Genomic DNA, 19339 nt, shown 5'->3' on the forward strand with positions numbered 1-19339 from the left:
TACGTGCACACATGCATAGACACACTCATGCACACACACAGAGTCAGATACCTTCCCTGCGGTAGGTGGATAGGTCGATAGTGCAGGTGGGTGAGGCCGGTTGGGGCCATACATGACAGTTCACAGAGTGACAGACTGGTTGCGAAGAAAAGGTGCAGGAAGGAGGGAAGATGGATGAAGGAGAGAAACGCTCCCTTTGTACCACAAAGAGCTCTCTGTTGTTTTTGATCTGCTCTGACTTCAAAGTGCAAAAGTCTGTTTTTATTCCCGGCAGAACTTCCTCTGTTGCCTTATCACACATCTCATTTGTGGGGCTCCAGACAAACAGACAGCCACATGGGGTTGAGGGCCCTGCTAGATTGAGGTTTGACAAATTAGATTCCGCAGTGATTGATGCCGAATCAACAGCCGAAACAAAGTTGAGACAAGAGGGTGGGCTGAGAGAGAGAGGAGGACGGGATGATGTGAAGAGCAAAGAAGGACATAACTAAGAGAAATAAAGCAGAAAAGAGTGAAGGAAAAAAAAGGGCATCAAAGAAAATGCATCACAATATTTATTTACAACTTTCATTTCACAAGAACTCAGCCGGGCAGAATGGCACCCATATTTATTGACAATGTCAGATTGCTGTTGTAATTTGTGGGCTGGGACTCAGGGGCGTTATGACTGGAACTTGCAATTAGATTTATTGAAGCTTGTGTGTTTGTGTGAGTGTGTGCGTGTAATTAGAAGTTATTGAAATGTGGGGTCCCTGTAGCCCAGTATAACAGCTAAATCAATATTAATCAAAAACAAAACTGAAAGAGCAAGGCATAAAAAATGCAAAAACATAGGGAGACATAGAAAGACAGAAAGTTTGAGTAAAAGTGAGAACAATGTGGTAAAAAAAAAAAAGGAGATGACAGAAAAGAAGGAGCATTAAAAAAAATGGTGCAGACGGAATAGAAACATTAAAGAAAAGACTTCCTGAGTTCTTCCGAGGTCCATTTTGTCTTCTGCTGCACATACCATCTCAGTGGACTATGGTGTTACCCCGTTTTTGTTTGATCAAGGTCTAACTCCATCATTTAAAATGCTGAAAATGCAGCAAATTTGACACACAATCTTGCACCATTGCCCGATATCAAGGTGTCTTGTCAGGCTGGCTTTTGAGCAGTCTTTCTCAAAGAGTGATCCGCTAGTGCACCAGACAGCAACACCCCCTCGTACGGAGCTCCGACAATACTCCCTATCGTTTTTGGAATATTTGGGGAGTTAGGTGGTCCGTGAGTGTTTTTTTATTGGTGGTCCTTGGTCTGAAAAAGTTTGAGAAACACTGCTTTTGAGGGCAGTGAGTCCCAAATGGACGACACTATCGCAGCTGGCTAGTGATGTTACACCTTTTTAGTTTTATTAAACCTCATCTGTTGGAGTATAAACTGCTCCACAAAAGAGGAATGCTTTGCAGGCAGTTATTAGCCAAATGTGCCTTTTTGAATAAACCATGTGCACTTATTTTCCTTTGGGCCAGCCTGTATGCTAAGAGAGCTTTTATTCAGTAGCTCTTTATTGAATGAATTGGTGTGCCAAGGGGGGTTGATTGATTAAATGATTGATTGATTTTGTTAGACAAATTCGTTTTAAGATAAACCTCAGCTCAGTAAGGGCAGTACGTGTTTTAATAGGTAAAGTCATGATAACACAATGAAGCCTTAAGGCTTAATTCCATATGTGGAAAGATTGCGTAGTAGTCTAATTAATTTAAAGACATTTAAATTGCAATTGAAATAAAATGATATGCTCACACATTGACTCAGATGTAACACCTGGACACCCAACCATTGGGAAAACAAAGAGCAGATATGTTGAAAGAGTTAGCTAAAAGTAAGGGAATAATAGTCACTAGCTAAACATCTAGTTATAGATGAAGGGTTCAAATGGTGAAACATATACTAAATGGTTAAAATAGAGAGCTAAGATTAAAGTAATTTAAAGCTAGGGTAATTCCACGAAGCTAGACAGACTAAATGTCCCTAGAGACATTGTTAGCTTGGCAGCTGTGAGTAGCCTACTAACAACAGCCATGTGCTTTGTTTACATTCATTATAATAATGTTGGGTGTTTTCTGCACGTGAATGACACAAAGGTTGGATACGGTAAGCGATGGCAGCGATGCAGTTGAAATAGTGATGGATATGCAGACGATTGGAGTAAATAGAAAGAAGCTTGCGTAGCTTTTGTGACCGACTAGTGCTAGCATTTTCCTGGCTGGCTAGCGTGTTAGCGATTAGCTTGCCAGCTACAGTAATTTAACAGCAAGCACTATGAATCTTTATGTCACTTCAGGAAACACATATTTTGCAAAGATGTGCAGAAAAGTTTGCCACTTTATGGTGTGACAGAGCCGTTAGTCTTCACTTTTTTACTCAACTCCCTTCCTTCCTCTCTTCATACTTTACCTGCTCGTTTCGGTCCTATATACTTCCACACTTTGTGTGTGTGTGTGTGTGTGTGTGTGTGTGTGTGTGTGTGTGTGTGTGTGTGTGTGTGTGTGTGTGTGTGTGTGTGTATGTGTGTGTGTGTGTGTGTTGTGTTGCATTTGCAACTGGGCCAACATTACAGCCTGCTTTATAGGGTGGCGGACAGAGTCTCTTTGCCAAGGTCAGGCTGACAGAGTGCATTATGGGAAAGTAATTCATGAGTTTACAATAGAGTGCATTTACACACTCAGTGCAGTCTGCAGGTTGAGAACGACTCGTATTTAAACGAGTCATATTTTAAGGATGTTTTTTACATCACAGCAATTGAGTTATTTCCAAGAAGCACAAGAACACCTGCTCTTGTGTGTGTGTATGTGTGTGTGTGTGCGCACACATGTAGATGTAGTGGCATGTAATTATTATTTTATACAGCTTGGATAAATTGTGACAGGTGTTAGTAATTTCCTTGGGATTAGGAGGGTGGGAGGAAAACAGGAAAGGGGGGTCAAGTAAGATTGCAGAGGTGTACGAGAGACAGGGATGACCGAGTCTCATATGACGAAGTGTGTGTGTGTGTGTGTGTGTGTGTGTGTGTGTGTGTGTGTGTGTGTGTGTGTGTTTGAGAGAGAGAGACTTCCTTCCATCTCGTTTGGAGCAATTACCTATCCATTCCAATCAGTGTTGATGCCTGAGTATTATCGTCTGTAAACACTAAGTGTGCTTAGACCTTGTTTAATGAGACTGCCACACACACATAAACACATCACACACACATGCACACACACACACACACACACACACACACACACACACACACACACACACACACACACACACACACACAGGCCATATTAATATTGTCTGATGGCAGCTAGCAGCATTACAGCCCTCTCCTCCCACCCGCCTTGTGCCTCTCTGTGCAAAGGTAGTAGAGTAAAGGGGATGTCAACACACATTGGAGTAAAGTACTCCTAATAAGTCCCGAAAGTATCGGTGGTGTGATTTAAACACATCCGGAGCTTTGTTGGGAAATTAAATAACTTGTTATAAAAAGGTGCTTCTCTCTCTAGATTCTTTTGCCAGAATGAAGTCTTTGAGAATTTAAAGGTGTCTTGTGTGATGTTAGTTATAATGACTTTGTAAATAAATAAGACTTTGGGTTCAGCGCCTTTATTTATTATCAGTAGTATGGATGAGCAACACTATATACTGCTAAACCTATTGGTATCAGGTAAAGACAATCTGACAAATATATTTATAAGAAATCAATTAGTCATTTAATACAAAGTCCACTTACTTCTACTACTTGTTTGTGTCATTGGATGAACTTTGATGACTTGTCATGGTGAATTAACCTTGAAAATCATATCAACATGTAATTCCACCTGAATTCGACCTGCAAATGTGCTGAACACACAAAGATAAAGGCAATAATTGATCAATAATAAGTCATTTAGTCTATAAAATACATCTAAAATACTACTTATAAGTCTCTCTTTCTTTTTTCTGTACTTTTTTCTGAGTGTTCAAAGGCAGATTCCCCAAACTGGATCACTCATTCATGAGATTTCATTATTAGTACAATTGTAAAAAGAAATATAAAAAAAAACCTTACAATTTCCACTAATCTGTTCGCACAAGTGGTTTTTGAGAGGCCCATTGTTTGGCTTTTTTTTTTAGCTTGATAAATAGATTAAATAATGACTTGTTGACAGTTCATTTTCTGCTAATCATATAATAATTTAATCAGCTAATGTTTCAGCTCTAAATGAAACAGATGTAAAAATGTTGTCTAATATGTCACATGGAGATCTTAATGTGATGTTTAAAGCTCATCTTTGACCTTTGAAGCAATGCTGAAAGGTGCTCCCATGTACCTCGTGTGCCTGAGAAAATGCATTCAGTGCGTTTGTTAAGCCTTAAAAATTAAACGTGATGTTTTCTGGTGAGATGTTAAATGTAAATAAACCCATGAAGACTCCACAGGCTACCTTAAAATAGAGGTAATTAATGCTCTATTCAATCAGTGAGAGCAGAGACTTAGAAACATTGTCACTCAGCAGGACATCAGGGCAGGAAATTAAAAAATATATTTGAAACATTATTCATCTGCGTCCGTCATCATCCATCTTTCTGGAGTATTAATTCTAAATGTATTCTGCAGTCTCTCTGGTTTAGGCCTGCAGATTAAATATACCTTCAGACTAAAACACAGTGTTAAGCCATCTTTATGAATGTCATCAGGTTAGACATCCAGCCTTACAATGAATAATATCTACATCAGCGGCTGATGAGAAGTCACCATCAGCTTGGGCGAGGATCTGCTCCTGTGACGCATTTTTCACCTGTTTAGAATGCAGTGTTATCGGCTGGGTAACCGCCCACTGACAACCTTCTCTTCCCGTCCCTCTGGCTCTTCTCTATCTTTAGACATGCCTAGCAAACTGTTTCACGCTCTGTCTGTTCAACGACGCCTGAGAGACCCTCTCGTTCTCCTGTACACAGATATGTCTGGCTCTAACCGGCACCTTTCCCTAATAAAACCCTGGTTTTCTACAAAACACTAAACCTCCCCCCTAAAATAAAAATCTCCATTTCAGCAAATCTGTGTCTTCCTAACCATCATCTCTCTTGGCTCCACTCCTCTAAAAGCCTAACCACTTTATCTTTGTGTGTTCAGCACATTTGCAGGTTGAATTCAGGTGGAATTGCGTTTTGATGAAAACTAATTTACTGCTGTTTGTGGCACCGCCGGCATGTATTTGGACCAATTAGATGGGAACGAAGGAGACGGATAGAGAGAGGGAAGTGATGTGAGGGGAGGGGAGGAAAAAGAAAGGGATAAGAATATTTTAAAGTCCAATGGAAGTCATTTCCTCATTTTGGGTTAGTCATTGAAGCTGTGAGTGCATGTGGGTATGTGTGTGTGTGTGTGTGTGTGTGTGTGTGTGTGTGTGTGTGTGTGTGTGTGTGTGTGTGTGTGTGTGTGTGTGTGTGTGTGTGTGTGTGTGTGTGTGTGTGCCTGCGTGTGATTGGCTTTGCATTATGATGAGTGTACGGGGGTGGCGCAGTGTTGACATGCAGAGCACAATGCGTCCATAAGCAACAGGATAATGAATGCATTTGGGCTCCCACGTTCAAACACAACTAGGGAGGCTGTTTACTCTTTTAACAGACAATGTACCTCTCTGTAAGTGGCTGACCAGGTGTACGCATGGGGAAGAGCAGGTGCAAATTAGAGTCTGTTTGTGAGCATTTGTGCATAAGTGTGTGTGTGTGTGTGTGTGTGTGTGTGTGTGTGTGTGTGTGTGTGTGTGTCTGCAGACCATTAGCGTGTAACAGTGTTGAGTTCTACTGAGCTGCCAGTCACAGAAAGTCATTTAGGCTGCAGCTTCAGTTGAGAAGAGGCCCGAGGCAGCGATTCCTTTAGGCTGACGCCGCAGATAGCTCACATTTTTACCTCGTTTTCAGAGCTCCTCTCCGGGCTGAGCCTGGCGGGAGGACTGGCTGCCTCACTGTTCCTCCAGGCAAGACAGATAGCAACCAATCACTGGCACCAGAGAGACTACCCCACGGCTCTCACATTAGCATATACAGGTGTGTGTGGGTGTGTGTGTGTGTGTGTGTGTGTGTGTGTGTTGCAATGTGTGTGGGCTCAACCTGAGTTTAATGGTCAAACCGTAGTGTTTGTGTTTACTTTTATCACCTTTACCATCTGAAGTCCACACACACACACACACACACACACACACACACACACACACACACAGACAAAGCTTAATCACAGCACACATGCAGTGTGCACTGCATTCCCTGCTCCTTCTCATCTATCTCATAGCACATGATTTATGTGAAAATTATTTGCCGCTACAAACACACACTCGCCAGGATTCACACACACTAACGCGTACAGTTCGTCATCGTATTTATGACAGCAGGACCGCTGTGCCAACGGGATATTGGACTTTCTTTTCAGTTATCAATGTTTCTCTTTTGATTGATGACCTTTATTGTAATTATTTATTGAAAGGCAGGAACAGGATAATTAGAAAAGGTCTGGAGGGGAGGAAAGTGCTGATCCGGTGGGAATTCTGAGGAGGAAACCGGAACGCTGAAGGTGATAAAGTTCACGGATCTCCTCAGAATTCCGTGTCAGCGAACGGGGAGGAGGGGGGAGATCTGCAGGAGGAATCAATGATCAGAGCTAATGGCATACTAATGATGTAACTACTCATCCATACAGCACAGACAGAGGGAGGAAGAGGAAAGGAGGGAAGAAGTGAGAGAGCAAGAAGGTGATAGGAAAAAAAAGAAAAAGGAAGAACATTTATTCATAGAGACACAGAGGTCATAAATTGACCACTTATTAAAACAAGTCACAGACTAGAGATCACCACATAAACATGGTTATCAAAGTCAAATACAAGTTATTTAGCTGGTATCGAATCTCTAAAGTATTTTATCCTTCGAGTTCAAAGGTTCAGAGGTCATTATTTCACTGTGATCGTAAACTTTCCGTATGCATCATTTCAAGGGAATTGAAAGTGCAACAAATAATACCCCCATAGCTGATTCCCATGGTTATTAATAGTGGAAACATAAAATCAAAGTTATGCAGTTGTCGCGGCTGCTCTCAGAGCAATCATTGATCGAGGTCGTGGCTCTCATGCTGGTTGTTTTTTCTCCATTCATCATGCAAAAGCGTAGCAGTGATCTACAGCAGCTCTGCCCCGAAACACTTTGTCAAACTTATTTTGGTGCATTGACGACTCTACAAAGCAACTAATAAGTATCTGAGAGTCCACAGCCGTGCTTGCAGCTCTGTGAGGCTGAGCTAAATGCTAACGTCAACATGCTAACAGGCTAACAGTGACAATGCTAGCATGCTAATGTACGGCAGGTAAAATGTTTAAGTTCCCGTGAAATCAAAGTGGATGTTTAAGTTGTTTTATCACATATGTATTTCGATGGTCATCAGTATCTGGTCCGACAATGATGAAAAAATATGTTTTATGGTATTTGTAATTTCCTGGAAAACGATAAAAGAAATATTAATGACATCCTGCATCAGAGGCGTATACTAATTTTGCGTCCAATGAAACGTTTTTTAATTAAAACATTAATTAGCAATTCTGTAAATGTGCTAGTGTTCGCCAGCCAGATGGATTTCAACTGGTTTTTTTACATTTTATTCTAAAAGCAGTGAAGTGACAAACTTACAGCAGGACAGTCAGATGCTGAACAGCAACAACACAAGCGTTCTTGAGATAATACGCATGCAGAGCAACAGGAAGCAGAAAGAAATTGATTCAATAATATTACGATAACATCCACTATTCAATCAGGGGCAATTATAGTCCACTAATACTTTACGGACTTGTTTGGATACACATTTATTGAGAAATCCGGTTACAGCAGGGAACAGACAATGTGTTTTCATGCACTGCAGTAACCTAGTTACAGTAAAAACCTTTGTTTACGTGCAGCGGGTCGGTAATCACATTTCTCCTCCTATAATGAACAAAGCATTTTGGACTGATGGCACAGTGAGAGGACGCGCTCTGCGGAGCGCATTTTAACTTTCTGTTTGATGTGTCTGAATATGTCAAATAACCTTCTGTTCAGCTAACAGTAGATATCGTTTTACTTATTCAGTTTTAGTTTAGTTTGGATTGAATTATTCTGGATACAGCTACACGTAATTATCATTCCTTTTATCCCTCTGCGCTGCTGCTACAGTTATACTTGTGTCCGTGTGAGGTATTTGTCTCACATATGTACACATGTTAGAAACCTTGTGAAGCATCGACATTAACATAACATTTGATTTTCTTAGCAGAAATGTAGCTGTGGGTTACTCAATTATAGAAATCAGGTTATTCGTTTTCTTGTTATAATAAATTAGGTAACTACAGGGAGCTCACAGTAACCAAGGCACTTAGTTGGTTTATTATCCTTTGATTTCCTCTGACAGGTTGATGGATTTAGCAAAACATGTTTACCAATGTAAATCTTTCATGGAGAAGCCTGATCTTTAGGCCTTTCGTGTACGGGCTTGATCTCATGATTTATAAAAGAGATTGTAAGTGTGTGCCACGGTATCACTGCAGCAACAACTTGATGGGATGAAAGGGAGAATGAATACTTGCACTGTTGCATCTAAATTAATTCAATCTCAATGCCAGCTCAGACCAAACGAAACTTGTTGTGAATTTACTGTTAGAAACTGTCAAGTTGAACCACTAAATGAGTCGATTTCCACAGCCGAGCAGTAGTCTTTATAAAACTCAAACACATAGGCACGGTAATGAAAAGCTCTCCCACTGCAGAGCCTGTCCCGTCATCCTCTCACTGCACCATCAGTCCGAATAAATCTCTTAAAGCAGCAGCCTCATCACACGTAACGGATATCCTTCAACATTTAAAATGTACCAATAATGGTTCAAAAAGTGCACATTTTATACGTCTGGCTCAATGACTGACCGGAGCTGCTTCTTGTTTGTCTGGTCGATCAGTGTTTAACTGTTATTTGATTGCAACTACGCTTTTTTATTGACAAAGGGGCATCCATCAATGCTAATTAACTCTCTGGCTGACCTTAATGGAAAGATGAACCTCAACGTCAGAAAGGAATAACGCCATCAGGTGGCACTATAACGGTTATTGTTTTATTTGGTGTTGATGTATATATAGTTTTTATTGTCACTATATCTGATTCAAAAAATGTGAGAAGGGCAGGTTTGTAGTTTGAAGTCCGAGCAGTGGACTGATGGACCCTGGATGTCACCGGTGCAGTGTTTGCAACTAAAGCTGCACACGTGTGAAGAAGATAAAGGCCGGGGTTTGATTTATAACCAGGGACCGAAAAACATCTGTCGGCTGCCAGGTGTAGCAATCTGCCCACGGTAGGGAGACAGGCAGTTCCCAAACAACTGAAATGGATGAGTGTATTGAGTCTGGTGTGTTGTAGCGTTATGTTTTCGATTCAGATTCAGACGTACAGCAATATGTCTTGGAACAAATAGGAAAGAAATGTTGAAATTACCTCCAGTGAGATTTCGTATTTGTGCATATTTTGAGTTTACAAATGGTACCAACCACAAACAGGTTTGGCTCTCACCAAAGAACATATACAAATTAAGAGCAAACAGAAGCCTAATCTAGTTCAAATGAAGTCAACCCCACAGCAATAAAGAAGTTAATTTACTTTATCTACAGAGAAACCACAGTTTTTGATTATTTCCTTATTGCTTTCATAATGAAAAAGTGTAGCTACATGCTGTTTTATGCACTGGGATATTATTTAGTAATAAGGACTTTAGACTGTTGTAAAACCACTAAATTAGCACAATATTTGTCCACATTCCCTTGCTACCCTATTCTGAATAAACAAAGATGGACACAGTAAAAAAATCATTAATTTCCTCCAAAACATGCGTATCTCCTGTGGAGAAGGAGACAAGGGGAAGACTGCTGTCAAATAAAACAAACAGGTGCACCAAAGACAAATACTACAGAGACACAAACACAACCATACACCAGAATTTCCTCACACTTTCACTCTTACTTCCTGTTTCTACCCTCCCCTTTTTTCCGAAACAACTTTTTTCTCATCTTTCTTTTTTCCTTCCTAGCTTTTATCCGAGTGGCTGTTGAGGAAAGGCGCATGTGGCTTGCTTCAGTAATGTGACATTTAGACAAATTCGCCAGGTGTTCCAGCGGGATGCTGCCTCCACTGTACACCAATGTGTGTGTCTTCAAACACGCCTCTGCGAGAGTGTGAGGTTTCTTCTTCATATGCGTACGTGTGTGCTTAAAAATCGGGTTGACAATCTGCCTATCTGTGAGAGGTGCACGCTCTACTTTAGGTGCGCACACTCACAGACGCACATGCTGTTTCGGCGTCTGGCAGACAAGCAGGAGCCCTTTTGATGTTTGTGTTCTCGGTGATCTTCCATAGTCATAAGGCGGCACGGGAGGCTTCAGATGCTGCTGAAACACAGCCTTTCTCTTTGAAAACTTACATGACCCAATGTGTAACTGGACCAGCAGCCATTTTCTCCATGCAGTAATATCACTACTCTTTTTCTTGCTTTTCCCTCCTTCTTACATCCATGTTTCACTCTGTGTCTGTCTCTCTCTCTCCCCCCTCACTTTCCTCTGTCACAACAAAACTCCATCATCAGATCTGGCCGTGAACCTTGAGCAGCCCGAGACAGGCGGTCATGGCGAATTGGTAATATGAGTCACAGCTGAGTATTGGAAACATGACAGCTTTCAGGTTTTTCTGCACAGAGCTTTCAAGAACTCCTGCACATTTATTTTTAACCCGAAATTGTAATAGAATACACGCTGAGATAGAGAGCGGAAGAAACTCACAGACAGATACACAAACATACAACCACAATGCAGTGTTTAAAATATCCAGGCTGGGAAGATGTGAAGAGGGTAGCGATGAGCAGATGTAAATTAATTCAGGTATATCAACAAAGGTAAGACGCGATGCAATGAAAGTAGGATCGAGAGACAACTAAAGAGGACAACTTGAACCTGAGTGAGAAGAGGCAGAAACTCAACGCGGGGAAATTGCGAGGAAATTTGTGTGTGTGTGTGTGTGTGTGTGTGTGTGTGTGTGTGTGTGTGTGTGTGTGTGTGTGTGAAAATCAAAGCGTTTGCACCTCAATCGGTGAGAGTTCAGATGGAGGGTGAAGGAGAGAGTGCGAAAGGGGAGGATGAAGAGAGCAGTTTAAAAAGGAGAAAGAAAATGATGTGAATCAGTGGAGAATCATTTCTCTCAGGTTATTGTTTTTATCTTTTATTATTTGTCCTCAATCACACAGGTTTTGCATCATAACAAAGCAAAGGGGCGGGGAGGGTGGGGGCAATCATGGAGGTGGATTTAATTTCTCAATCTCCAAATTGATTTAGGGGAACCTACTGGAGGCTACAAACCGACCTCTGAATTTGGCTTATTGTGCGTCTGCTGCGCGCTGTCAAACAGACGGGATTTCAGATCAGCACAGAGTTATGACCTGACTACGCTAAGATGATAAGATGATTAAATATCTAATTCACTTTAGATCATTAACTTTAATCTGCTTATACTTAGGAGGCAGAGGAGGCGGCAGGGGAGGGGAGGGAGGGGGAGGAGCTCAGCGCTCTGGCTTCCATCTTTCAATATCCCATCATGGGTTTTATCTTCCGCGTCCATCGGACAAAATGTAGAAAAAGAATAAACAGATGAAATGTTACAGGGGGGAAATGTATGCTATTTCTTTTTCAATTCCAAGATCCATCTGCTGCTGCATTTCCTGTGTGATAAAGATGATGTCACCCAACGTAATAAAAAAAGGTGGGGGGGGGGTTGTCATTGTCTTAAAGTAACATAATACTGTTTTGGCCCATTTACTACAAATCGTGTACTTTATTTCACTGCCAACCATTTCAAATATATTATAGATTCTTACATTGATGAATGTATGTGTACCACATTCCACACTGCATTTGTTTTCAATTAATTTAATGAAAATCAATATGCAGATGCTGGAAAATTGCTGATAGATAAAACATTGCAGAGAACATTTACTCATTGCAGCCATTAAGTCAAAACGACCTTGTTATAATTCAATTGCAAAGACATATATTCTTTTGTAATCGTGTCTGGTGTGCTCGTCGTGTGCTGATGGGAAGCTCAAACATCCAAGACTCAAAGGAGTAGTTTGACATTTTGAAAAGATCAATACCACTCACATGTATGTCTGTTAAACATGAAGCTACAGCCATGAGCTCATTATAAAAGAAAATAATATGCAGTTTTTTACACGGATTAAACTGCAAGATATACCATTTTAATAAGTGAGCTTTAAAGGTGCTGGTAGGTGGATTTTGTTACCTTTGGTCGGAGCCAGGCTAGCTGTTTTCCCCTTGTTTCCAGTCTATATGCTACGCTAAGCTAATCGGCTCCTGGGTGTATAGCTTCACATTCACTGACCGGACATGAGGGTGATATCAATGGGCAAGTTGAAGTATTCCTAAGTAGGATGCCAGATGGCATGAAGGAATCATCCTCTTGTTACTTTCACAATGTCCACGTTTGGACTTTTGTCTTTTCGGTTTGATTCTCCATCAATGTAGTTTGACATTTCTAAATAGTTTGGAGGGCAGGCTTCGCCTCCGCCCCTGAAACACCCGCTGATAGATCATCTTTCTTTGGAAATGTTCTGTGGATTGTCAAAGTGCGTAATCCTTTACCAGCTGTAGTCGTAGGGGTATATAAATGTACTTCCTCTGAATTCAACATGTCATGAACACTTTGGAAACACAGCAAATAAAAGAAGGTACTGCATCTTGGCACAGCTGACTCTATCAACTGAAATCACACTGAGAAGCAGACATTTCTTTTCATGTCCAGAGAAGATACCTTGGCTGGTCGATTGCCTGATTGAAACAGAGCTTTAGTTACAATCTGCTGATGGCAGAGAGGCAACGCTGAAGCCAGACTCTGCTGCTATCTTCGGAACAATATTGTATTTGCCAATCAGTCATGCCAATAATGTGTAATTGACATAAGGCGGAAGTTGAGTTAGAGGGCAGAGGCTGGTTGAGGCTGAGATGAAACAGTTGAAGGGGGGGGGGGGGGGGGGGGGGACTCTGAGGTGAAAACCACCAACAGCCCAGTAATAATTGTCCATTTCAAAGACCATAAGTGCTGTGACAGAGGTAAGTGTAGATTTCTCTCTGTGAGAACCGTATGTGGCTTACAATGAAAGGAAGGAAGGACGTGGCGAGGGGGGGGGGGGGGATAAAAGGAAAGTGGTAGAAGAGAAAAAGGAGAACGAGAAAGGCGGGGAGTAAGGAGGAAAGAGAGTGAGACAGTGTGAGGTTACGCAGCTTCCATTAGCCGTCCGTTGTCTTCCAAGAACTGGAGCAGCAGCTAGATCAGATTGCACTCCACTCAAACAAAGAGCTTTGGTTATTCGAGTCCTCGGCCATTGTACCAGCTAAATTTCCCAAGGCAAATGTTGACAGAGAAAATTGATATTGATTGCAATATTATTCTTCACCGATCACAAGGCATTTCCCTCACCAAAGTTGGGCTCTATGATGTCTGCGTTCATCTGCGCCCACGTTAGACTGAGCTTCTAGTGAAAGAGGGTACAAAGTTAAACCTGCCTAAACAATGAAACTTACTAGTATGAAAAACTTACTTTGCTACGTGCAGATGGTTTTACCTGCACCACAGTAACACGCCACACATTTTGGTGATCATGTTTTACCTGATACATCCTTTTTTCTTTTAGGAAATCTTTAAATTCAGTCTTGCTTGTGAGCCATCAGCTATTAAAGCCCGAGTAATCTCCACAAATCAATACCCACTCAGTGGCCAGTAAACAGTAGACAGTGGTTATGCGCAGCATTTTAAATACAGCCTTAATCATTAACAACTGCCTTGAAACATGAGATAATCCAATTCCCTATGGACACACACGCCTATGGACTTTAATCCCTCATGTCTGTGAGAGAGAATTAAGTGTTAAACCTGACACACCCATTGAAAACATATGTCCTCTGGCAAAATGTTCAAGGGTCAACTTGTCACAAGGAAATAACAACCCTGCAGAGAAAAGTACCGCACACTCATAAATGTGCGCGCACACAGAGGAATGTTTAAGCAGAGTCAGACAGATGACAGGAGGAAGGTTTAGCCTGGAGTACGCTTGAAACAAACCAGTGTTGTATAACTACGTCTACAGGCAAAGGTTTTTCTAATTGTTCTTTGAATGGCCACATTTGCACGACTGCTTTGATAGAGAGTTGCAAGACGGGATGATTTGTGCAATCTCTCGTTGAAGGCATTTATAGTGTTGTACTAAATTGAACACACCAGAAGAAATGGAAGTGTGTACAAAATGAAACGCTTGGGAAAGAAGTTCAAAAGCTACTTTCTCCCTCCCCCACCCCCCCCCCCCCCCCTTCCTTCCCACACAACTGATCAATCGTTGCATGAAGGGGGGCATGCTTGCTGGATTGTTGGTCTACAAAAGATACAAAAATTGCCGAGCAGCGAGGCGTAGAGGGACGGAGTTTCAGACAAGCACTTTGTTTGAAACATACTGATGCTTCCAGTGAGGTGGGAAAGATCTCTGTCTAACCTGCAAGACTGATAATCTCATGGAGGCTTAAGTGAAAAAAAGCTAAAGTTCAAGTAAGGTCTGCTTCCTGTCTTGTTGTTGGCAACCGAATGCATTCAGAGTATGTTGCAGTCTATCTCATTTGCAGGTACGGTCATAAGGCTCAGTAGTTTTTAATTAATTCCCTAGACCTAACAACAAATCATTTTACCAGACCAGCATACTGAATGTATCTGCAAAAAGAACACCACACAAATACCTTTTTTTATGGTTATGTTTAGGCATTTAACAACGCTTTTAAAGGGGTCAGAGAAAGGTCATGGCGTGGGTTGAATACTGAAAAAGGGTTAGGGTTAGGGTCAATCATTTAATTGACTGTATTAACTAAAGTCAAGACTTTATTAACATTCCACAAAAAAAACAATATTTAACTTAACCAAAACGTTTTTGTTGCCTCATCCTGCCGATGGGTCTCTGGATGCGGTCTCCAGTGTCGAAGTTTATTCTATAATCATTTACATAAATGCAAACTGACTTGTACGCACGGACAACACGCTGACATGTAAAACACAAACATGCAAACACAAACCTGAACGCACACATTTACATCCGTATGGCGTACATACACTCGTGGATGTAGACAAAACTCAAATCTAACATCATGTATAAACACACGCACACACACACACACACACACACACACACACACACACACACACACACACACAAGCTTCCTCAGTGTACGTTCTTCCCTGAAAACACGCGCACTGAAACACTAACAGACTCTGGAATGAAGGAAATAGATGGCGCCCAGCTTTGTTTTCTTTCTACAGTGTGCACTTCCCCCTCAGGCACATCCAAAGAAAATATTTGTGTCTGAAACACTCTGAATGTTCAGGGAATAATTCATTTCAGGGCTCCGTGATGAAAACAGATTGGTAATTATTTTGACTTCATTTTGCCTGTTTATTTAAAAAGAACAAACAAATGCGTTGCTGTATTCTCAAAAATATAAGTTAACTACAGAGTTGGGAACATGTCTTTTTGTACGTGTTAGTTTTAATACCCTATTGCTTTTTGTTTTTGTGTTTTTCCCTCAGTGGAATTTAGTGCTGGCCGCTGGCTGAATGAAAAATAAAGCACAAACAGACGGGGCATGTCTGAGCATGGTGTGTGTGTGTGTGTGTGTGTGTGTGTGTGTGTGTGTGTGTGTGTGTGTGTGTGTGTGTGTGTGTGCGCGCAAAGTGTACATAAGGCTGAGAGCAGATTCCTAAATATCAAGACAAAGATGTAAGCACCGTGAATGAACTCTGGTTAGCTTGTGTTAGCATGAGAACCATCTATAATCCACTGACCACATGTTTATTTATTTTAATTAGGGGCATTATGGGCCTCATACATATGTAAATATTTATATATGTACGTGTGTGTGTGTGTGTGTGTGTGTGTGTGTATGCACTTGTTTAGTTTTTGTTTCTTCTTATAAATATGTATGTAACTCTTATTTCATTAACGCAAGACAAAGCTCATTTATAGAAATGTGCCAGAAACAAGCATAAAAGACACAAAGAGACACAATGTGTGCGTATACGAGACACTAAGGTGGGACATAATACACAGCTCAAAGCCTCTGGAAACAGTGTGAAAATATCCATCTAAACAGGATCATTATGCAAAAGCAACAATAAACTGGTTCTGATGATAAACAGACTGTCATATCTCCATACCCCGAGCCAGAGGGCAACACTCTCTGTGACATCAATCTTCTTTAAGTAACGCAACTCATAATGACACTGCGCATGGTGAGAGCAAAACACACACACACACACGCACACGCATACGTCCTGTCACAAACACATAGCATTCTCAGTCGCTCTCTCTCTCTGTCTCACAAACACAGCGAGATGCGCTCACACACACATGCACTCTCGCAAAAATCTCCCAGTATTTAATACAACTGGGTAATGCCAGGGGCGAGGCAGAAGTCATAAGCAAGAGTGTGTTTAACAGCAGTGTGACAGGCGGATGCTGCTTCAGTGTAAATAAAGAACATGTAAATAAGCAGGGCTGAATTATTCAAGACTGAGACCGGCTCACACACACTGGTAGCCCTCACAACGCTCAGCTCCAGTTGTGCTGGGATAATCTCAGGAATGGAAGGGACGGAGGAGAAAAATAATGCCTTCTTCCGTCAAGGTGCAAAACAGTCCAGAGTCAAGCTGGAGTTTTGTTATTCGACAAATGTTGTTAACTCACGTGACATGACTGCAAATTCAGGGTTTGGTGAAGTGCACATGTGGTGGCCACAAGCCTGCGGTAAGCTCAGAGGAGATGTGTTGGGTGTCTGTGGCAGGACAGAAGAGTTTAGTGTTGGATGTGACCAGATGGAAGAAGTGAAGACAAGAAGTCTATACATTTATTAGTTGATTGATAGAAAGTTGGCAAGCGCCCAGTATCGAGTAAGCAAAAAGTGCCACATTATTTGGGTCATTCTTATCAAATGTAAGATTTGTTGCTTTTATTCGTCTTATATGATCTTTAACAATACATCCTGTTGTTCGAAACTGAACGACACTAACAAACTGAAGACATCGCCCTGGGATTTGGGAAATTGTGTGAGTGGCAGCCACCATTTCCAGATATTTTATAGAGCAAATAATCGAGTTAATCCTCTCTCTCTCTCTCTCTCTCTCTGTCTCTCTCTCTGTCTCTCTGTCTCTCTCTCTGTCTCTCTCTCTCGTCTCTCTGTCTGTCTCTCTGTCTCTGTCTGTCTCTCTCTCTGTCTCTCTAGTCTCTCTGTCCTCTCTCGTCTTCGCTCTCGCTCTCGGCTCTCTCTCTCTCTGCTTCTCTCTCTCTCTATCTCTCTTTCTCTCTGTATCTCTCTCTGTCTCTGTCTCTGTCTCTGCCTCTCACTCTCTCCTTCTCTCTCTCTCTGTGCTCTCTCTGTTTCCTCTCTCTGTTCTCTCTATGTCGTCCTCCCTATCTTGTCTCTGTCTCTTGTCTTTCGCTCTGCTCACTCTCGCTCTTGTCTCTGTCTCTGTCTCTCGCTCTCGCTTTCTCTCCTCTCTCCTCTATCTCTCTAGTTCTCTTCTGTCTCTCTCTGTCTCTCTCTCTGTCTCTGTCTGTCTCCCTCTCTCTGTCGCTTGTCTTCTCTGTCTTTCGCTCTCTCTCCCCTGTCGGCTCGCTTCTTCTTTCGCTCTCGCTCTCTCTCTTCTCTTCTCTTATCTCTCTTCTCTCTCTATCTTCTCTCTACCTCTCTCTCTCTTTCTGCCGGATCTCTTCCTCTCTCTCTCATCTCTCTCTGTTCTGTCTCCTTGTCCGTATCTCTCTCTCTCTCTCTCTGTCTCTCTGTCGCTCTCTCTCTCTGTTCTTTTCTCTCTCTCTCTCTCTCTCTCTCTCTCTCTCTCTCTCTCTCTCTCTCTCTCTCTCTCTCTCTCTCTCTCTCTCTCTCTCTTCATATTTCCTGTGTATATCTAAAGTGGAGGCTGAATTGACCCCACTTGAAAAGTTGGCCGTTGATGGAAAACCCCATCATTGAAAAAAAAACACCCATTTATTAAAATAGAGAACTTCTTGATCTCAGTCTCAGAGATCTAAAACATCTGTTTAAAGAAATGTGTCTTGGGGAGTCGACGTTGATGCATTCCTCTATTTGGAGGAAGTTGACTCCAGAAAAATGTTTGACTTTGTAGCTTAATAAATGACTCTTATAGATCAACATTTCGTACCACTTTCTGACAAGTCACACTTTATAAAGAGTTTGTATGTTTTAAATAATGGCTTTTTTAATCATGTAATGTCATATATATCAGCTACAAGAGCAATTTATTATTTACTTATGGATTACTAGAAAATGTCAAACCAACACACATTAATTAATAGATTACCAACATTTATAACTGCATTATTACCAAATAGAAAGTAAAAACACTGAATCATATTGTGTTAGTACATGGATAACCATTATAAAAGCCATGTATAAAGGGTGACACCTTATCATTTTACCTTTTAAAGGACACATAGGGAAACAAGGGCCATTACATCTTTCTTTTTTTTTTTTAAAGTAAACAGTTATTAAAGTGTAGATGAAGTATTGGAGTATCTGGGAAAGGTGAACACCTGGCCCTCCTAAAAACTACCTAGGATAAATAATAAGGTATGACAGGTTTCAGGGAGAGGATGAGCTCAGACCTTTAGAGATCCACTTCCAACTGGGAAATCATGGAAGCTGAGACTGTGGATAAGCACATGGGCAATTACAGCCTGACTGAACACACACCACATCATCAACCGAAACCACTCAAAGTGAAAATATACCCTCATCCCTTACCAACCTCATTTGCCATCAGCCACACCAACTGCTGCTTTCACACCCTCGAGCCTGCTGATTGGGCTGATCTTACTGATTGAGCTTCATTTAAGAAACATGTGGGAATCAGGGCTGGTAGTTTACCAAGATTACATGCAGCCAGTCATTTTGCTCTGCCTTATTACCACAATAAACATCTGCAATAACAAATGTGTGAGAAATTGGACCTAAACCTCAGGGGCACTGGTGGAAGAAGAACAAAAAAGCACACTGTCAGCTTTGGCGGAGCAAGTCTTATTTGAATAACATACAGCAGTTGAAACTCTCTCTTTCACTCGTAGATGTGATTAGTCAAAACATGTTTCGACAGTAATCGCCCCTGGGAATCACATGAATATGCCTGATAAGTTGTTCGGCTGCATTAAAGAAGCAGCAGCAG

The sequence above is a fragment of the Cottoperca gobio genome, chromosome 22, assembly GCF_900634415.1.
Source record: "Cottoperca gobio chromosome 22, fCotGob3.1, whole genome shotgun sequence".
In the NCBI taxonomy this organism is placed as follows: Eukaryota; Metazoa; Chordata; class Actinopteri; order Perciformes; family Bovichtidae; genus Cottoperca; species Cottoperca gobio.